This window comes from Epinephelus lanceolatus, chromosome 22, assembly GCF_041903045.1.
Source record: "Epinephelus lanceolatus isolate andai-2023 chromosome 22, ASM4190304v1, whole genome shotgun sequence".
NCBI classification, from domain to species: Eukaryota; Metazoa; Chordata; class Actinopteri; order Perciformes; family Serranidae; genus Epinephelus; species Epinephelus lanceolatus.
In genome coordinates, this window is record NC_135755.1 from 1,755,182 (window position 1) to 1,778,149 (window position 22,968).

Below are 22,968 nucleotides of genomic sequence, written 5' to 3' on the forward strand. Positions count from 1 at the left end.
CCCGACCACCTACATTATTTAAATCTAAAATTAAACAAAGAGGAGTTGTGCATAACAACCTCATAAAAATTAAAACCTCTTCTGTGACAGAAAGACAAAACAGGAGAATTAAATGCGGACTGTTAAATATCAGGTCTCTATCGTCTAAAGCAGTGTTAGTAAATGAATTAATATCAGATAATCATATTGATTTACTCAGTCTCACTGAAACCTGGCTGTGTCAAGATGAATATGTCAGTCTAAATGAGTCCACTCCTCCCAGTCATAATAATACCCACATTCCTCGAGGCAGCGGCCGAGGAGGGGGAGTTGCAGCCATTTTTAACTCTAGTCTGTTAATCAGCCCTAAACCTAAACTAGATTATAATTCATTTGAAAGCCTCGTTCTTAGTCTTTTACATTCGACCTGGAAAACCTCGCAGCCACTTTTATTTGTTATAGTGTACCGTGCTCCTGGCCCGTATTCTGAATTTGTATCTGAATTCTCAGAGTTTTTATCCAGTTTAGTTCTTAAATCAGATAAAGTTATTATTGTAGGCGATTTTAACATTCATGTCGACGTTGATAATGACTCCCTGGCTACCGCGTTTATCTCATTATTAGACTCCATTGGCTTCAGTCAGGGTGTACATGAACCCACTCACTGTTTTAACCATACCCTCGATCTAGTTCTGACGTATGGAATTGAAATTGATAACCTAAAAGTCTTTCCACAGAATCCCTCGCTATCAGATCATTATCTGATTACTTTTGATTTCTTTTTACCTGATTACACGCCACTCAGCAACAGTTACTATACTAGATGTTTATCAGATAGTGCTGTCACAAAATTTAAGGAAAAGATTACTCCGTCGTTAAATTCAATACCAAGTCCCTCTGTAACAGAGGTTTCCTGTACCGACTTTGATCATTTTGTCGATAGTGCCGTAGGCTCGCTGCGAACAACACTTGACTCTGTAGCTCCTCTTAAAAAGAAGTTAACAAAGCAAAGAAAGTTCCCTCCTTGGTATAACTCTCAAACCCGTAAGTTAAAACAAATATCGTGAAAATTTGAAAGGAATTGGCGATTGACCAAACTGGAAGAATCTCGTTTAATCTGGGCAGACAGTCTCAAAACTTATAAGAGGGGCCTCCGCAATGCCAGAGCAAACTATTACTCAGCATTAATAGAAGAAAACAAGAACAACCCCAGGTTTCTTTTCAGCACTGTAGCCAGGCTGACTGAGAGTCAAAGCTCTATTGAGCCTTGTATTCCTTTAGCCCTTAGCAGTAATGATTTTATGAGCTTTTTTAATGACAAAATTCTAACTATTAGAGGCAAAATTCATGACCTCCTGTCCTCAGATAGTACCTATCTAACCTCAAACACAGCTGTAAGACCTAATATATATTTAGATTGCTTCTCCCCAATTTCTCTTCAAGAATTGACAGCAGTGATTTCTTCATCTAAATCATCAACGTGTCTCTTAGACCCCATCCCAACTAGGCTACTTAAGGAGGTCTTTCCTTTAGTTAACACTCATATATTAGATATGATCAATATATCCTTATTAACAGGCTATGTACCACAGTCTTTTAAGGTAGCTGTAATTAAACCTCTACTAAAAAAGCCCACCCTGGATCCAGAGGTGTTAGCCAACTATAGACCAATATCTAATCTTCCCTTTATGTCAAAGATCCTTGAGAAAGTAGTCGCAGACCAGCTGTGTGATTTTCTCCATGATAATAATTTATTTGAGGAATTTCAGTCAGGATTTAGAGTGCATCATAGCACTGAGACAGCACTAGTTAAAATTACAAATGACCTTCTGATTGCTTCAGACAAAGGACTCGTCTCTGTACTTGTTTTATTAGATCTTAGTGCGGTGTTTGACACAATTGACCATCAAATTCTACTGCAGAGACTGGATCACTTAATTGGCCTAAAAGGTTCTGCACTAAGCTGGTTTAAATCTTATTTATCTGATCGTTTTCAGTTTGTTGACGTTCATAATGAATCATCCTTACGTACAAAAGTTTGTTTTGGAGTTCCGCAAGGTTCTGTACTCGGACCAATCCTATTTACTCTATATATGCTTCCTTTAGGTAACATCATTAGAAATCACTCTATAAATTTCCATTGTTATGCGGATGATACTCAGTTGTATTTATCGATGAAGCCAGAAGAAAGTAATCAATTAACTAAACTCCATAACTGCCTTAAAGACATAAAAACCTGGATGTGCACCAATTTCCTGATGTTAAATTCAGACAAAACTGAAGTTATTGTTCTTGGCCCCAAACAACTCAGAGACTCTTTATCTGATGACATAGTTTCTCTAGATGGCATTGCTCTGGCCTCTAGCACTACCGTAAGAAACCTCGGAGTAACATTTGATCAAGATTTGTCTTTTAATTCTCATTTAAAACAAACCTCACGGACTGCATTTTTTCATCTGCGTAATATTGTGAAAATTAGGCCTATCCTGACCCGAAAAGATGCAGAAAAACTGGTCCACGCTTTTGTTACCTCAAGGCTGGATTACTGTAACTCTCTATTATCAGGTAGCTCTAGTAAGTCCTTAAAAACTCTCCAGCTAATTCAGAATGCAGCAGCACGTGTACTAACAGGAACTAAGAAACAAGATCATATTTCTCCTGTTTTAGCTTCTCTGCACTGGCTCCCTGTAAAATCCAGAATTGAATTTAAAATCCTACTGTTAACTTATAAAGCTCTAAATGGTCAAGCTCCGTCATATCTTAGAGAGCTCATAGTGCCATATTATCCCACCAGAACACTGCGCTCTGAGAACGCAGGGTTACTCGTGGTCCCTAAAGTCTCCAAAAGTAGATCAGGAGCCAGAGCCTTCAGCTATCAGGCTCCTCTCCTGTGGAATCATCTTCCTGTTACGGTCCGGGAGGCAGACACCGTCTCCACATTTAAGACTAGACTTAAGACTTTCCTCTTTGATAAAGCTTATAGTTAGGGCTGGCTCAGGCTTGCCCTGTACCAGCCCCTAGTTAGGCTGACTTAGGCCTAGTCTGCCGGAGGACCCCCCTATAATACACCGGGCACGTTCTCTCTCTCTCTCTCTCTCTCTCTCGCTCTCTCTCTCTCTCTCTCTCTCTCTCTCTCTCTCGCTCTCTCTCTCTCTCTCTCTCTCTCTCTCTCTCTCGTATCCTATTACTGCATCTTGCTAACTCGGCCATTCTGGATGTCACTAACTCGGCTTCTTCTCCGGAGCCTTTGTGCTCCACTGTCTCTCAGATTAACTCATATCACAGCGGTGCCTGGACAGCGTGACGTGTGTGGTTGTGCTGCTGCCGTGGTTCTGCCAGATGCCTCCTGCTGCTGCTGCCATCATTAGTCATTAGTCATACTTCTACTGTTATTATACACATATGACTATTGTCACACATGTATACTGCCAGATATTAATACATACTTTCAACATATTGTACCACAGTAGCCAGAACTATAACTATAATATTATTACTTTCAATAATGTTGTTGTAAGCTACTGTTATTACCTGCATCTCTCTCTCTGTCTCTCTCTGTCTCTGTCTCTCTCTCTGTCTCTCTCTTTCTCTCTCTCTCTGTCTCTGTGTCTCTCTCTCTCTCTCTGTCTCTCTCTCTCTGTCTCATTGTGTCATATGGATTACTGTTAATTTATTATGCTGATCTGTTCTGTACGACATCTATTGCACGTCTGTCCGTCCTGGAAGAGGGATCCCTCCTCAGTTGCTCTTCCTGAGGTTTCTACCGTATTTTTTCCCCGTTAAAGGGTTTTTTTGGGGAGTTTTTCCTGATCAGCTGTGAGGGTCATAAGGACAGAGGGATGTCGTATGCTGTAAAGCCCTGTGAGGCAAATTGTGATTTGTGATATTGGGCTTTATAAATAAAATTGATTGATTGATTGAATTGATTTTCGATTGGGTAGGCTGTAGATAACTACTCTTGAGTGTATTTTTTATTTATTTATTATCAAAGGCTTTAGTTTTTTTATGGGCAGTTTGTACCACAGTTATAGTTTATACCTCAAGCAGATTACTAAAACACTGTCTTTGTAGTGTTAAAAAAAAAATTGAAGGAGGAAAACTGGTTAACAGTTAAATCACTGAGTGTGCTGAAAAAGAGACAAAGCAAATAATGGGAAGCAACTACCTTTGGTCTAGTGTGCAAATTTGACATGACAGTAACAGAGCTTTTGTTGTTCTTTTTCATACCTCAAACAGACTACTTTAAAAGTTATTTGTCGTACATTCAAAGAACAAGGAAGAATGAAAATGATCTATTAATTAAATCACAAAGTCAATTAAAAAAGGAAACAAAGCAAAGAATGAGAAGCAACAACCTTTATCTGGTGTATTTGTGTTGGCGTTAGATATTTTATGGACAGGTTGTGCCGGGGGTATTGTTGCTTTTGTTCCAACCTTAAACTGATTATTAATAAAACATTATTCATCTTTTCTTTGTACTTTTCAACGACCATTATGGAACTGGTTGATAATTTAACTGAGTCATGAAAAGAAACAAAGCAAATAATGGGAAGAAACAACCTTTTGTCTGGTGTGTGTTTCAGTGTGCATGGATGTGTGTGTGTGTGAGAGATGACACAAATAGAAAAGGTTATTTGAACACATTAATTGAGTTCCTCCACGACGGCAAGAAAATGAAAACGAGCCTGAAAGTAACAAAAGAGTGATTACTTTGATAAATGAGTGTGTGTCAGCACAGGAGGAGCTGGAGGGGAGGAGAAGAGAAGAGATGGCCCGAAGGGGAAGGAGACGCAAGAGGAAAAGAAGACAAGACGAGAAAGGAGGGGAAAGAGGAGCTGGATTAGGAGGACAGAGGAGGTTTTGAAAAGGAGAGAGAAAGAATGAAAAGGACAGGAATCGAGTGAAAGATAAACAAGAGGGGGAAGTCAGAGCGGAGGGAAAGAAAAGGACCAGGATGCTTGAGGGGAAAAGGAGAGAAGAAAAATCGGAGTATGTGGGAGGAGGTTTTAGCTTGGAGGAGAGAGGGTCCATGTAAATGTGATCAGCTGATAACAGGGCTTTCATTGACTGTAAATATACAAACATAAAGAGCTAAATGCTGTATGTTTGAGTATTTACATGAGCACACGATTTTTCTAATGAGTTGGCACGTATACATTTTAAATTTGCCTATTTTTATTAATTTCACATAATATTTGTGTCCCATGCTTTGTGCTAATACCACATAAGAACTTTATTCAGAATCTTATTTTTTAATGCAAAATAAAACGTTTTCTTAATGTCAGTTTTTAAATGCACAGTTTTCCTCTGAGAGCACTGCGGCAGTATCAGTTACTGATGTAAGCAGCCATGACTATCAGGAGATATTTGAAAGCATGCTGTGATGCTTTATGCTAGTCAGTGTCGTTCATCTTGACCAGACAGGGATATAGTGGTGTCATCTGCAAACAAAACAAACTGGGACAAAAAATTTAATTTCAGGGTCCCAAGACTGATCCCTGTGGAACTCCACAGGAAACAATTATACATTAGTGTAATATAGGTAAGTATTATTGAGTGTAATTTTCATTCATTTTATTTAACTCAGAGGCTAGCTAACTTTATGGAGCTTGGTGAACATTATACTTGCATAGCGTAAGCATGTTAGCATTAAAATTGCAAGTATCAGCATTTAGCTTGGCAAAAAGCTGTTGCCATTCTGACTAAGACAGATTTTCTTGAAAAATTTCTCCAGATCAATATGGATATTTTTTTCCTTTGAATTAAGGGTGATAGTTACAAATGTAAGCAGCCATCATCAGGAGATACTGAAAGCAGGCGTGATTTTAAATATTATTTTGCTTCCTGTCCATAGATATAATATATGTATGTATGTATATATATATATATATATATATATATACAGTACAGGCCAAAAGTTTGGACACACCTTCTCATTCAATACGTTTTCTTTATTTTCATGACTATTTACATTGTAGATTCTCACTGAAGGCATCAAAACTATGAATGAACACATGTGGAGTTATGTACTTAACAAAAAAAGGTGAAATAACTGAAAACATGTTTTATATTCTAGTTTCTTCAAAATAGCCACCCTTTGCTCTGATTACTGCTTTGCACACTCTTGGCATTCTCTCCATGAGCTTCAAGAGGTAGTCACCTGAAATGGTTTTCCAACAGTCTTGAAGGAGTTCCCAGAGGTGTTTAGCACTTGTTGGCCCCTTTGCCTTCACTCTGCGGTCCAGCTCACCCCAAACCATCTGGATTGGGTTCAGGTCCGGTGACTGTGGAGGCCAGGTCATCTGCCGCAGCACTCCATCACTCTCCTTCTTGGTCAAATAGCCCTTACACAGCCTGGAGGTGTGTTTGGGGTCATTGTCCTGTTGAAAAATAAATGATCGTCCAACTAAACGCAAACCGGATGGGATGGCATGTCGCTGCAGGATGCTGTGGTAGCCATGCTGGTTCAGTGTGCCTTCAATTTTGAATAAATCCCCAACAGTGTCACCAGCAAAACACCCCCACACCATCACACCTCCTCCTCCATGCTTCACAGTGGGAACCAGGCATGTGGAATCCATCCGTTCACCTTTTCTGCGTCTCACAAAGACACGGCGGTTGGAACCAAAGATCTCAAATTTGGACTCATCAGACCAAAGCACAGATTTCCACTGGTCTAATGTCCATTCCTTGTGTTTCTTGGCCCAAACAAATCTCTTCTGCTTGTTGCCTCTCCTTAGCAGTGGTTTCCTAGCAGCTATTTGACCATGAAGGCCTGATTGGCGCAGTCTCCTCTTAACAGTTGTTCTAGAGATGGGTCTGCTGCTAGAACTCTGTGTGGCATTCATCTGGTCTCTGATCTGAGCTGCTGTTAACTTGCCATTTCTGAGGCTGGTGACTCGGATGAACTTATCCTCAGAAGCAGAGGTGACTCTTGGTCTTCCTTTCCTGGGTCGGTCCTCATGTGTGCCAGTTTCATTGTAGCGCTTGATGGTTTTTGCGACTCCACTTGGGGACACATTTAAAGTTTTTGCAATTTTCCGGACTGACTGACCTTCATTTCTTAAAGTAATGATGGCCACTGGTTTTTCTTTAGTTAGCTGATTGGTTCTTGCCATAATATGAATTTTAACAGTTGTCCAATAGGGCTGTCGGCTGTGTATTAACCTGACTTCTGCACAACACAACTGATGGTCCCAACCCCATTGATAAAGCAAGAAATTCCACTAATTAACCCTGATAAGGCACACCTGTGAAGTGGAAACCATTTCAGGTGACTACCTCTTGAAGCTCATGGAGAGAATGCCAAGAGTGTGCAAAGCAGTAATCAGAGCAAAGGGTGGCTATTTTGAAGAAACTAGAATATAAAACATGTTTTCAGTTATTTCACCTTTTTTTGTTAAGTACATAACTCCACATGTGTTCATTCATAGTTTTGATGCCTTCAGTGAGAATCTACAATGTAAATAGTCATGAAAATAAAGAAAACGTATTGAATGAGAAGGTGTGTCCAAACTTTTGGCCTGTACTGTATATATATATATATATATATATATATATATATATATATGTATATATATATATATATATATATTCCATTTTTTTAAATGATTAAAAAATAGAAACTTTAGATAACAGAATTAATTTTCCAATTTTCTGTCAATGTTGCCACCACTGTGGCCAGAAGAAAATGTTGGCATTGTACATTTCTGCAAACCACGAATACATTTCATTTGTATGTTTCATGTGAATTATGTCAACGTTTCTAAAGTGACATATTATATGAAGTGACTTTGTCATTGGGAGGTTGAGGGGATGGTGGATGGTGTGACACACAGAGCACGCCTCAAATCACATACTTCTGTTAGTTCATTTCAATGTAGTACACTATACATCTTGTGTGTTGCGCTAAACGGTGAATTGCAAAGTGACGGTGGAGCATTATCGTCAACATTTCATTGCTATCTCCACCCACGCATGAACAAAACTTAGGCCACAATGTCAGTGCTGACTAAAATGTGCCTCTGTTGCGAGGAACAAGTTAGCTAGCTAGTGAATGCTAATGTTAGCCCTCACATTATCATTGGCAGTACCAAATCATGACAGACCTAACAAACTTGAATTACTTATTTAATACTATAAAACAGGGATTTTACAACATGATCGACAACTGTGTGAACTGTTTGAACCAATCAGTGGGCTCACATTCACTGGCACTACTCGCGATTGGTCACATTGGTGTATGGGTTGGACATTTGCTACTGTGGACATTGTTGCTGCACAGACTCTGGCTCCAAATGACATCACCAGAGCAAGATGGCAGCGGCCATATCCGGGATATTTTAGTTTCACTTCTGTACAGTGAAATAAGTGCACGTTCATCTTTATAAACAGTCTATGGAGTGACATCACTGTTTGAGACCAACAAACAACTGGACTGTTTTTAGTGAGTCACTGCTGCGTCCTCCAGTGGCTGGCTCTAAAACAGCTCAGCCAATCACAGTGAAGCATGACAACAAAACTCAACAACCTGAACACAGAACACCTGCAGCTAAAGGCAGATGGTGTATGGTTGTTAACATTTAATCATGACAATGATGAAGCCGTTTCACACAGGTGCTGCTTCAGTCATAACTGGACTTTATTTCACGCTGTAAGTGGTCATATCACAACTTAAAATGTGACACAGCAGCGTTTGCTTTATACAGCATTTACAAAACTGGAAAGGAGGTCATGATGCACAGGATTAATGAGCTCATAATCCACTGTCTCCTGAGCAGAATGCCAAACTATAACAGAACGATGTTGTGTGTGTGGAGGTGTGTGTGGTTATTCTGTAGCAGCTTGCTATGGTTTGCATATGAAGGTAAACATTAGTGATGCGTGGATTGGCTCCGACGTTTACGCATACATCATAAACCCACCATCTGTCTGAATAAATAATTTCTCCAATTTAAAGACCTGCTCCCGCATGGACATCCCACTCCCCCTCTCCCAGCCCCTGTGGGCCGTGTTCCTGTTTAAATTATGAATTTAACTGATGTACGAGTGTTTTATTTAACCATTTCATTTAATAGTTAAAGAGGCTGCTTTCACTTACTGTAAATGTCTCCATGTGTGTAGTCATGTCACTGCAACAAATATCATGAGACAACTAGTTATAAACTTGACAGAGGAAAGAGAACGTTTAGCTTATGATATAAACAATGAACTCCTCATTTATAAATGTGCACAGCATCTCTCTTAATGGAAAAGCACTTACAGTTTCTGCCGTGGGATTTAAAGGTCCAGCGTGGAGGATTCAGAGGGATCTGTTGGTAGAGATGGAATATAACTTGATCAGTATGTTTTCTTTAGCGTATAATCACCTGGAAATGGAATTTGTGTTTCCGTTACTTTAGAATGAGCCGTTTATATCTGGTTTGTCTCTGCATTCATACAAAACTGAAGTTATTGTTCTTGGCCCCAAACAACTCAGAGACTCTTTATCTGATGACAGTTTCTCTAGATGGCATTGCTCTGGCCTCTAGCACTACCGTAAGAAACCGGAGTAACATTTGATCAAGATTTGTCTTTTAATTCTCATTTAAAACAAACCTCACGGACTGCATTTTTTCATCTGCGTAATATTGTGAAAATTAGGCCTATCCTGACCCGAAAAGATGCAGAAAAATTGGTCCACACTTTTGTTACCTCAAGGCTGGATTACTGTAACTCTCTATTATCAGGTAGCTCTAGTAAGTCCTTAAAAACTCTCCAGCTAATTCAGAATGCAGCAGCACGTGTACTAACAGGAACTAAGAAACAAGATCATATTTCTCCTGTTTTAGCTTCTCTGCACTGGCTCCCTGTAAAATCCAGAATTGAATTTAAAATCCTACTGTTAACTTATAAAGCTCTAAATGGTCAAGCTCCGTCATATCTTAGAGAGCTCATAGTGCCATATTATCCCACCAGAACACTGCGCTCTGAGAACGCAGGGTTACTCGTGGTCCCTTAAGTCTCCAAAAGCAGATCAGGAGCCAGAGCCTTCAGCTATCAGGCTCCTCTCCTGTGGAATCATCTTCCTGTTACGGTCCGGGAGGCAGACACCGTCTCCACATTTAAGACTAGACTTAAGACTTTCCTCTTTGATAAAGCTTATAGTTAGGGCTGGCTCAGGCTTGCCCTGTACCAGCCCCTAGTTAGGCTGACATAGGCCTAGTCTGCCGGAGGACCCCCCTATAATACACCGGGCACCTTCTCTCTCTCTCTCTCTCTCTCTCTCTCTCTCTCTCTCTCTCGTATTCTATTACTGCATCTTGCTAACTCGGCCATTCTGGATGTCACTAACTCGGCTTCTTCTCCGGAGCCTTTGTGCTCCACTGTCTCTCAGATTAACTCATATCGCAGCGGTGCCTGGACAGCATGACGTGTGTGGTTGTGCTGCTGCCGTGGTCCTGCCAGATGCCTCCTGCTGCTGCTGCCATCATTAGTCATTAGTCATACTTCTACTGTTATTATACACATATGACTATTGTCACACAAGTATACTGCCAGATATTAATACATACTTTCAACATATTGTACCACAGTAGCCAGAACTATAACGATAATATTATTACTTTCATTAATGTTGTTGTAAGCTACTGTCATTACCTGCATCTCTCTCTCTCTCTCTCTCTCTCTCTCTGTCTCTCTCTGTCTCTCTCTTTCTCTCTCTCTCTCTCTCTCTCTGTCTCTGTGTCTCTCTATCTCTCTCTGTCTCTCTCTGTCTCATTGTGTCATACGGATTACTGTTAATTTATCATGTTGATCTGTTCTGTACGACATCTATTGCACGTCTGTCCGTCCTGGAAGAGGGATCCCTCCTCAGTTGCTCTTCCTGAGGTTTCTACTGTTTTTTTTTCCCCGTTAAAGGGGTTTTTTTGGGGAGTTTTTCCTGATCAGCTGTGAGGGTCATAAGGACAGAGGGATGTCGTATGCTGTAAAGCCCTGTGAGGCAAATTGTGATTTGTGATATTGGGCTTTATAAATAAAATTGATTGATTGATTGATTCGTACAGCATTCGTCTGATGTGGTTGGATCCGTCCATCACCCCTCCCACCCACCTCATGGGGACTTTCCAACTCCTTCAATTACATTGTTTTCCAGTGGAGTTGTTAACTAATGCAGCAGAGTGGCGTATTATACAGCCACGAAAGGACACCTGTTTTTCATCAACGTCTGACACGGAAATCGCTGAGCAAGCAGCAGTATTTGACGACTTCAGAATGAGACCAAGCTGACCACAGCTGTAAATGCTGCCTCGTAATGTTACTTGAAAAATGTTCCGGTGGTGGTTTATATTTCAAGATCGCTGAGTCCCTCATTTCGCTGTCAATCAAAAAGGGATTCAGCCTCAGACAGATCATCCAATCATCATGCAGAAGCCCAGCGTCCAGGCCAGCCGAGGCCAGCCCACTGCCCCATAGACCCCCAGAGACGCAGAGGGTCCGATGGGCGGCACAAAACCGAGCATTTATCCAATGACTGTCTAGTTTCGCTGCAGTGGAACAACCCACTCTATGCTTCCCCACTGAAGTCTTTGGACGCTGAGCTTCCACTGTTTAATGCACTGTGACGCTACGGGAATGAATGAGAAGGAAGTCACGTCAGTGACCTGTGATAAGTAGCTGATTCTGAACAAAAGTTGAACGCGTTCTAGCGCATATTTAGTCAATGAAATGTAAACACAACAGTACATATTTGACCACTTATTTTTTTGACATTTTAGGGGAAGCTGAGCTTCCCTTGCAGTCTTAGAGCAAACGCCACTGGTAGGGAGCAAGGGCTAAGGGGTAGTGGACAAGGGCTAAGGGGTAGTGGGCAAGGGCTGGTGGACAAGGACTAAGGGGTAGTGGGCAAGGGCTACGGGTAGGGCCAAGGGCTAAGGGGTAGGGCCAAGGGCTAAGGGGTAGTGGAAAAGGGCTAAGGGGTAGTGGGCAAGGGCTAGGGGTAGGGCCAAGGGCTAAGGGGTAGGGCCAAGGGCTAAGGGGTAGTGGGCAAGGGCTAAGGGGTAGTGGGCAAGGGCTAGGGCTAGGGGTAGGGGGGCAAGGGCTAGTGGACAAGGACTAAGGGGTAGTGGGCAAGGGCTAGGGGTAGGGCCAAGGGCTAAGGGGTAGGGCCAAGGGCTAAGGGCTAGTGGACAAGGACTAAGGGGTAGTGGGCAAGGACTAGGAGTAGGGCCAAGGGCTAAGGGGTAGTGGACAAGGACTAAGGGGTAGTGGGCTAGGGGTAGGGGGGCAAGGGCTAGTGGACAAGGACTAAGGGGTAGTGGGCAAGGGCTAGGGCCAAGGGCTAAGGGGTAGGGCCAAGGGCTAAAGGGTAGTGGGCAAAGGCTAAGGGGTAGTGGGCAAGGGCTAGGGGTAGGGGTAGGGGGGCAAGGGCTAGTGGACAAGGACTAAGGGGTAGTGGGCAAGGGCTAGGGGTAGGGCCAAGGGCTAAGGGGTAGTGGACAAGGGCTAAGGGCTAGTGGACAAGGACTAAGGGGTAGTGGGCTAGGGGTAGGTCCAAGGGCTAAGGGGTAGGGCCAAGGGCTAAGGGGTAGGGCCAAGGGCTAAGAGGTAGTGGCCAAGGGCTAAGGGGTAGGGAGCAAGGGCTAGGGGGTAGTGGGCAAGGGCTAGGGGTAGGGGGCAAGGGCTAAGGTGTAGTGGGCAAGGGCTAGGGGTAGGGGGCAAGGGCTAAGGTGTAGTGGACAAGGGGGGGTATTGGGGTTGGGCCATATACTCAGCACAAAGTCTGAGACACATTTTCCACCAAACTATCAACAACTCACTTTGTGCCGCTTCATTTATATGAACCTCCCACCTGTTTGTTCCTGTCCTCCCACATGTCTATCATGCACTCTGCGTTGGGCATCAAATACTACATGAGGCCGAGGTCAGGAAAATACCAAACCGTTACAGCGCTACTCACAGTGATGGTGAAAATACGGCCCCTAATCTTCATCATTTTCCATTAATCTCACATAAAAATGTTTTCCATGGTTTCCCATAAATATCTCATGTTACTAAAGCTGCAAAAAGTCTTACAGGCTATCGACTTAAAGTAGCCCCCCACCCCCCCACCCCCACCAGCTATATGATCCTTATGCTTAACATCAACACTGTCAAATGCCAGTATTAGTGTGACACTGTGTATCGCTAATGTAGGACAAACTGAGATGTATAGTGGAGGACTATTAGAGCAGCTGTGAATCACGTTAAGATAACACTGGGATCCCTGCTGACTTCAGCTTTCTTGCCAACAGAAAATAAAAGTAAAAATAGACACATTTGTTGGCATTTGGTCGGGCTGTTAGGTTCAGCAGCTGTCGTCCTTCAGAGGAAAGATGAAATACAACTGTCATGTTTGCTTCGGTTTCATCAGCACTCGTCCTCACACACACACACACACACACACACACACTAGCCTCCTTGTAGCCTCCATGAATATGTCTCAGCTCCGTGCTGTGGATTAACAGCCCCAACAGGCCCCATATTCTACCATGAAAAATGTCACCATGTTTCTCTTCCTTGGTTTTACTCTCTCTCTGTGAATCACTGTGTTTCTCCTTCTCTCTGTCTCAGTGTTTGTTCCTCCCCCCCCTCCCCCCCCCGCCTTTCTCTGTTTGTCATTTACAACTGCTGTTTTTCTTTCTCCAGCCTTCCTCCATGCCTTCCCTGTCATCTTCTATTACACAAGAGGCTGTCAGATTCCGCTGCCAGAAAGAGACACAGTGAAGTAAAATGCATTGAAAGAGGTAGAACAATGGATAAAATAGAGAAGTGAATAAGAGAGGGACAGAGAAGAGGTGAGGATGACAGGGCAGAGGGCGCTCTGGCAGCCATTCTTCTCATCTGTTTCTGAGGCAATCCTTTCATCACTGATACATCTGAAGGACACCTCGCTGTCTGATCTAATGAACCTGCAAAGACTGAAACCAGAATCTAAATGTTTCATTGTGCCCCCGGTTCCTGGGTCCTCCCTATCAGCCTGCAGCAGAGTTACCAGGCTAGAGGCATTTCTTTGGCCATGTGTCAAGTCTGATTTGCCTTTAAACAATCGAGAGATGGCAGGAAATTCATCCCAATCCTATTCCTTCCTGTCATATTTAGAGGCTGGCAGAAGCCCCCACTGTCGCTAGTATGGTGCCAGAAAGCAGCCCTGTGCATTGTATCTTGACGAAAAAGATGTCAGTGGATCCTGATGCAGAAGGGGTCAGCAGGATGGACAACTCAAAAACATAATGCCTCCGGCAACGGCTATTGCCAGTGTGGAGGTATAAAAAAGCTCCTCAAGGTATTTAGTTCTCAAGGGAGCTCCCCAGTCAACCCATCCTCACTACGGCCCCGTCACATTTGCCGTTTGGTCATGGACTTTCCACGTCCACATATAACGTCCAAGGTACCCTGGGTGTGTTGATTGTTGACGTTCTGGGACGCCATGTCAACTTCAGCCTGTTACATGCATTGTCTGTTTTCAAAACACACTTCTGTTTTCACAGGAAATGTAGAGTTTGCATACAGTCTCTTTCAAAATAGAAGTGCTACATAGGTGCAACATCGGGAATTGACATTTATTTTCCTTCAACAACACACACATGGTTACGTTTAGCTGATACACTCTTGGTTGGGTTCAGGCAACAAAAGCACGTGGTTGGATTTGGGAAAAAAGAACAGGGTTTTGCTTTACAGTCCCACGGAAAGCAAACACCAGCCACTCAGGTAAAAGTTGGTGGTTGTTGGACCCATCCACTATCCCTACCACCCACCCTATTCTGACTTTCGGCCCCTTAAGTTACGTTGCTGTCCCGCTGTTGGGTGCTGTTAAACAATAACAGATCTGGCTGCGTATCATGTTGATGTGACAAGACGGGTGACAAGTGAGACCCATAGGGCAGTTCCTCTTGGCGAGTCTCCAAAACTGTTTGGCCTGAAAACCCCTAACGTCTCTTCAGACTTCAACCAAGTCCATTTTTGCCTAACCCTGACCAAACCTAAACCAAAGAGGCTTTAGATCAGAAATCACTCATGTGTATTTGTTTGTGTGGAGGACTTGCAAAAAGATACACGTAGATTAAGCCATTTGAAGACTGAAACAAAGACTTGCTTCAACTGCAGGCCGTCCTAAGAGATTTGGGATGTGGCCTCAGATTTGTGACCGTGAACTGTGCACTCTGGTAAAGTGATGCAAATGATGATGTTACTTGCTGAACTAATCAATCTCATCAGATCGTTACTGAAGAAGTGAAACAACAAGGCTACATCAGCTCACCCTTTGTTCACAGCCTAGCTGTTCAGTCCTGCATGGCTGATTCTCCACTGGATTTCCGTCATGGCACCTGATGATGCTTGGTGACCGCAAACCCTTCATAAGAAAGAGTGAATTCTGTTGGAATTGACATTCGAGTCAAATTCAGTGTGACAGACGGGTTGATGGATGGACTGGTGGATGTGGCAAAAAGCAAAGAAACAGGTAAAGTGGAAAGAGAAAGGACAAGAGCAGACAGGAGTGGAAGAGTGGGAGGATAGAACCGCAAGATTGAAATGTCAGGGAGGCGGAAGAAATGAGTGGGTGAAGGTAAGGGAAGAAGTAGTGCTAAAATGTGGGGTTAATTAAAGAGACAAACGAGAAGAGAGAGGTGGGCGCAGTATAATTAGAAGACAATGAGGGCGAGATACAGAGTGAGGGACAGGAAGAAAGAGGGGGAGGGATGGTAACAGGTGAAAAATGTGTTTAAATAGATTAGCTGAGTTAAGAGAAAGAAAAAAGAAGGGGATGAATGATGAAGGGATGAAAAGATAGAAGAGAGAAGACAGTGCAGCTGCTGTCTGTCATCTCGTTAAGCCCCGACAATGATGGACCAATTATCCGCAGGCACATAATCCCATCCTACACTTACAGCTAAGTACCATGACCACGCACACGCACACACACACACACACACACACACACACAAACACACACAAACATAGCACTACACTGAAGTGCTGAAATGTGCAATGTTGTTGAATCTTAATAAGCAACATTTGTGTCAAAGTATAATTATCGCTATTTGCCACATACGGAAAACTCAGAAACATTATGAAAACTGCACTTATGTGTGTACTTAGAACACAATCATCACAGTCTGAAGACTGTTATTAACAATCTCTTGAACTCAGAGCCATTAACACAGAGGTAAAGACACTGGAGGTCACTGATGCATGTGGTGCAGGGAGTTTAATGCTAATGCTAATGAGGTTTCATATGTGCATCAGAGCTGCAGCCACATTTTGCTTTACATAACTACGGGTCAACATGCTCACAGGCTACTGTACTTTATCCAAAAGTGGAATTCAAGCATTTAAGTAGTGCATTTAATGTATTATATGTCTTGCACTTGAAAAAAAAATGCTACATTGATTTTAAAGTTGGCTTAACTAAAATAATTGGTCCCCTACGAGCCTCTAGAATATCTTCAATGCTCATGTAGTATTGATTATAAAGGTCAGTGGAACTCAACCGGAAGAATAAAAAACATTTTCCAGAAGATATTCTCTCATTTGGTGTTCTGATGAGAAAACACTGTCTAACACTGCACTTCAAAATCTACCGTAGGTGTTAAGTTGGGTGAAAATCTTTTGACTGCGAAGGCCATGGCTTATGATTCATATTCTTTTTGTACTCTGTAAAACATTCAGACCCCTTGTGCCCCGAGTGGAAGCATCTGCATTGGTAATGTTGCTCCACTGATTTATTCAAAATTCTTATTCGAGGTTTATGAGAATTGAATGAAGTAGCAGCACTTGTCTCAAAAAACAAAATGGCTAAAGTGAAGAGCTCGAGACAAGAGACAGGATACACCACTGTGAAGATCCAAATAAGTTCTAGAAGACAAGAGTGGTTCCAATGATGATGTACATCGGGTATAGAAAACAGAACTAGCTTTCGTTGAGATCAAGATGAGTTCCAGGCAACAGGACTACTTTCTGTCAACATCCAGTTGAGTTCCACACAAGACAGGACGAGTTCTCTTAAGAGAAACAGATGAGTTTGAAACAAGAGGACTACTTTCCATCAAGATCCAGTTGGGCTCGAGAAGACAAGACTTGGGCGGCTGTGGCTAAGAGGTGGAGTCGGTCATCCACTAATCGGCAGATCAGCATTTCAATTCACAGCTCCTCCACATGTCAAAGTATCCTTGGGTAAGATACTGAACCCCAAACGGCTCCCAATAGCTGTTCCATCAGTGTGTCTGAATGGTTACTGAGTAGCAGGTGGCATTACGTACAGTAGCCTCAGCCACCAGTGTGTGAATGGGTGAGTGTGACATGTAGTGTTGATGCTCTTTGAGTGGTCAGAAGACTAGAAAAGCACTATACAGATGAGTTCCAGGAGAAAAGGGTAGTTTTTGTTGAATTATAGATGACTTATGAAAGTCAAGACTATTTCTCATCTAGATCCAGATGATTTCCAAGTGACAGGACTACTTTGTGTCAACATCCAGTTGAGTTCCAAACAAGACAAGACGAGTTCTCTTGAAGATCAAAGTGAGCTTGAGACAAGAGGACGACTTTCCATCAAAGAGCTAGTTGGGCTCCAGAAGACAAGGCTTGTTCTCAGTATGGACGAATTCCAGAAGATAGGGGTAGTTTTTGTTGAATTCTAGATGACTTATGAAAGATTAGACTATTTCTGAGCAAGACTCCAGTAGACAGGAGTATTTCTGGTTAGGGTGCACAAGAATGGACGAGTTCCTGTACAAATCAAGATGAGTTCCAGAAGAGAGGATGTCTTCCTGTCTTGATCCAGATGATTTCCTCATGATGTCCTCGTTCCTGATAAGACACAGTTGAGTTAGATTAGACTAAGTTAGCTGAGCACCAGAAAAGAGGACTATTTACAAACAAGATAACGTCTAGAAGATTAGTTCTCTTTAGAGATTCAGATGAGTTCAAGAAAATAAGACATACTTTCCTTGGGGATCAAGATGTGTTTCGGAATAATGAACTACTTCCCACTGAGATCAAGATGTATAACTGGGCATACACTGTATGATTTGAGCCAGTTTCTGATGCAATTTTTCAGCTGAATTTCAGCTTTGTTGAGCATTGTTTGCCGTGCAGTGTACAGTGGGGAACAAGGACTGATCGTGGCCCAATCAACCAACACATCCTCACTGTGACCTCGTCACATGTCCACGTTTGGTCATGGACTTTCCACGTCCACATATGACGTCCAAGGTACCCTGGGTGTGTTGGTTGTTGACGTTCTGGGACGCCGTGTCAACTTCAGCCTGTTACATGCATTGTCTGTTTTCAAAATACACTTCTGTTTTCACAGGAAATGTACAGTTAGATACAGTCTCTTTCAAAATAAAAGCACTACATAGGTGCAACATTGGGAACTGACATTTTTTTCCTTTAACAAGAAACACATGTGGTTACGTTTAGCCAACACACACATGTGGTATGATTTAGGAAAAAAGAACAAGGTTTGGCTTAACAATCATACGGGAAGCAAACCCTGGCCTCCCAGGTGAAAGTAGGTAGTTGCTGGACCCCCCTGACGCCGCCAGGTGTCACTATACAATAACAGTGACCAGTTGCATATCATGCAGATGTGAAAGAACAGCTTTTTCGTCGGTGTCTGACGCCGGAAGTCACTGACCAAGTACTGATACTCGATGACTTCAGAGCAAGACCGGGTTGGATCAGCAGCTCCCTCCCAGCCAACAGGCATTCAGATGAATTTCCGTCATGTCAGAAATTTTGGTCAGACGTTGTCAGGCTCTTGCACAGTTGAAGTTGAGCAAAAGTCAATTCATTAAAATCAGTGCCTGTTTCACTTGGCAAACACAGCATCTGACAACACCATGGCAACAAAATATGTCATTTATATGGACAGAAAATATTGAGCCTGTGTTGGCTGGGCTGTGGCAACATGTCTATCATGACATAGACATTGGCAATAATGCATTATTGTGAACTGCACTGGTGTGAGGTTGCAGACCTCCACTAGCAAACCTTTACATGTCTAATAATTTTCATACAAATCGTTATTGACTGTTGTTAACAGCAAAAATGGTCTGCAGGGCCTTTGATCTATAACCACCAATATCTAATCAGTTCATCCTTGAGTTCAAGCGGACATTGTCTGAAATTTGAAGAAATTCTTGTAATGTCGTGTTCACAAGGACGGGCATTGACATATGGTGAGTATGTGAAGAAAAGACTAGCCTGTGTGAAGATCCAGAGGAGTTCCCAATGATGTCTTGTTTATGTAAAAACCCAGATGAGTGGAAAAAATAGGATGAACTCTGTCACAGAACAAGTTCCTGATGAGATCCAGAAGAATTCCAAAAGAAAAAATTAGATCTTATTGAAAACCAGATTAGGTTGAGAAGAAAGGACGAGTTCTCTTGGAGATTCAAATGAGTTGCGTCGAGTCAGATGATCACAGGTTTGTTTGTTTTTGCTCCGGTAATAAGGGCCTGAGTGGGTCCCAGGCTGCTCATGTGGTTTCCTTGTTCTCCAAGGATTAATTATTCTGTGAAGAGAAGACAAGACATGCAGGTTTTCATGTGCTGGCAGAGGAATGTTTTTGTTTGCTCTTCCACTGATATCAGCAACAAAAAGTTTATGCCTCGGCACCGGAGATAGCCGTGGATGGAGGCGTTATGTTATCAGGTTGTCCACCTGTATGTCCCTCCGTCCCATTCTTGAGAACACAATATCTCAAGAACGCCTTAAGGGAGTTTCTTCAAATTTGGCACACAGGTTGACTTGGACTTGAGGATGAACTGATTAGATTTAAGTGATCAAAGGCCAAAGGTCAAGGTTGCTGTGATCTTGTCTGTCTCATTCCCGTGAAATCTCAAGAACACTATGAGGGAGTTTCTTCAAATTTGGCACAAACATCCACATGGACTGAAAAATAAACTGATAAGAATTCTGTGGTCATAGGTCACTGTCACCTCACAAAACATGTTTTTGTCCATAACTGAAGAATTCATTCACTAATTCTGACCAAACTTGACACAAATGTCTAACAGGATGAAATAATAAAGGTCAAAGGTCAGCTTGACTGTGACATCATCATGTTTTAACGTCATATCTCAGGAACAGAAGGGGAGACATTTGGTCAGATACTGAATTGGTGACTCTAATCTTGAAACTGTGCTGATTGTATAGATCTTCTGTGTGTGAAGCATCCATGTTTTCACTGACATGGATGGAGACTGTCAGAGACACTGGACTGGTGGGCGGAGTCATACAACCACAGGGTGGACTGGTGGGCGGAGTCATACAACCACAGGGTGGACTGGTGGGCGGAGTCATACAACCACAGGGTGGACTGGTGGGCGGAGTCACACAACCACAGGGTGGGCTGGTGGGCGGAGTCACACAACCACAGGGCGGTATTTCTAGTTGTTGTTTTTTTTTTTTATAGATAGTTCCACATACATTACAGGGCCGACAAGTTATCAGTTAGCGAGAGATGCCCCCATGCTGGAAAGCTGACAAAAAAGGGACATTTTTAAGGAGATTGCCTTGCTCGCGCTGACAAAGGCCTAATAGGGCTCACTAATTATAAAGGCCACACAACATTTGCCTTCACCCCAGGGAGGCTGAGAAGTGCTGTGGTAAGTGAAGACGTTTCAGAGTTGATTAACAAAAGCTCCATTGAAAGGATTTTTGACTTTTAACATTTCAATTAGGCGTGGCTAAATGAAGTTAATCGGCAAAGGGTGTGAAATGACGGTCAGTGAAATGAAGAGACGACTATTTGCGACACAGCTTCACAAATTTTGGGAGATTGTCCATTTTCTGCCTTTTAATGAGTTCGATAAGGAGTCCTCTGGGAACATGTACAGCAACGAAAAGGCATCTCTTAACAGACATTATTTCACACAGCATTGCATTAGTCACCTACTTAACTGAATGTGTCTGATTTCCATCAGGAACTCTGTTCACATAAAGGCACATAACAATGTCAGAAACCTTCAGTCGACACAAACGCTTGCTTACTTCTTGGTGAAATTATTGCTTCTCACCTATTTTGCAGTCTACTAAAGTCATGGCAATTTTCCAAGATTGAGGTGATTGAGGTGCCTACTTCTTTTCATCGGGAATGAAATCATCATCACACACACACACACACACACACACAGAGCTGCAGAGATTCCTCAAAGACACAAACAAATTCAGCCTCCATGAGCACACTGGTGAGAACCAAGAGAGAACCAAACGAGGGGGAGGATGGTGAAAAAGTTGGATGCAGAAGGATAGAGGAGAAGTGGAGGAAGAGGATAATACAAAGAAGCTGTTGAGAAACCAGTGAAGAAGTAGGGTAATCAGAATGGGAGGGAGAGACAGTAAGGGAGTGCGGAAATGTGGTGAGAGGTAGGGATGGTCAGAGGGAAACTGAGATTGACAATGGCTTAAATGGTGAAGAAAAGATGCACAGGGAAGCGATTACCAAGTAGGACAGCTGAGAAAAGGAGGATAAGACGGAATAAAGAGCCAACAGGGCAGAAAGGGAAGGAATGTTGGACAGAGCAGGTTTCAATTATAGAGAGAAAATTGGGTTTATTCAGTTTAAACAAATGACACGAGGGCAGAGACAAGGCTGCGTGGGCACAGAATGGATAGACTGACAACTGGAGGAATGCATACATATATTAAAATGATGTTGTCCCCAGACGATTCTTTGGTCACACTGATCAATTTGTTTCACATAGTCTGTGACCATTAAAATGCCTTTAGAAAAAAAAGACATGGCACTGCTCTCTCTATCTGCATTTTCCATATGCATGAACAGGTGCATGCCACAGAAAATCCATTTCCACACTTGCTTTGGATGTGAAAATGTACTGTAAGAAAGCGTTTTTACAGCTGAAGGCGGCTTCTTGTTTTTAAGCTGCTGTTTTTAATGAGAATAAAGCCGCTCACTTACTATTTTGGCGTCACTGCGCGCCTCGGCTTTCTGCTTTTTGCTGGAGGGCTCTGAACTCATCGACTTAGTAAAAATTCAACTCAAAAAGGAAACGCGCCCCACATCATCTCCGCTTTCCCTCCATTATCCAATGGGATTATTTGAGAGGCGGGGCTTCTGTGGTGGTCACAGGACAAGTTTTCGATGGGTAAACAATGGAGACCATAGGGACCTGGGTTGGGAACCAGAGAGTCGCCAATTCAAGTCCTCATCCACACCAAGTATGAACTGGTGGACTGGTAGCTGAAGAGGCACCAGTTCACCTCCTGGGCACGGCCAAGGTGCCCTTGAGCAAGGCACCGAAATCCCAAATGCTCAGGGGACCTGTCCAAGGCAATCCCCTCCCCCGACATCATTTAATGCATGTATAGGTCCTGTTTGGGCCTGTGAGTAGGAAAACAGTGAACATTTATATATTAATATATTAATATTAATAAAATATGTCTTCTATCTTGGCAGCACGGCGGTGCAGTGGTTAGTATTGTTGTCTGACAGCAAGAGGGTTGCTGGTCCAAACCTAGGGTGGGGGGTTTGAACCCAGGGTGGGGAAGCTATGGGGGCAGAGGTCCGAGTAGAGCAGGCAGAAGGGGTGATGGATGGGTCCAACAACTGCCAACTTTCACCCAGGAGGCCGATGTTCACTTCCCGTAAGATTGTAAAGCCAAACCCTGTTCTTTTTTTCCTAAACGTAAACACGTGTGTTTGTTGAAGGAAAAAAAACGTCAATTTGCGGTGTTGTACTGACGTGGTGCTTTTATTTTGAAAGAGACTGTATCTAACTGTACATTTCCTGTGAAAACAGAAGTGTATTTTGAAAACAGACAATGCATGTAACAGGCTGAAGTTGACACGGCGTCCCAGAACATCAACAACCAACACACCCAGGGTACCTTGGACGCCATATGTGGACGTGGAAAGTCCATGACCAAACGTGAATGAGTTGGAAGGCAAGGCTGATGGTAAAGAAATATTAATGAGACGGTCAGCTGACTTTGGTGACAATGATT

At 42.8% G+C, this 22,968-nt stretch overlaps 1 protein-coding gene across 3 annotated transcripts in view; it reads right to left on the reverse strand.

The window, feature by feature from the left end:
* The window catches only part of npy2rl (neuropeptide Y receptor Y2, like), a 174,967-nt gene that overhangs the window by 145,913 nt on the left and 6,086 nt on the right, over nt 1-22,968 (reverse strand). For all 3 annotated transcript variants that reach the window (XM_078164179.1, XM_078164178.1, XM_033609785.2), the window contains exons 2-3: nt 9,242-9,290; nt 9,080-9,110 (exon numbers count right to left, since the gene is read on the reverse strand). The gene's annotated coding sequence lies outside the window, so the exon portion shown is untranslated. The remainder of the gene's footprint in view (nt 1-9,079; nt 9,111-9,241; nt 9,291-22,968) is intronic.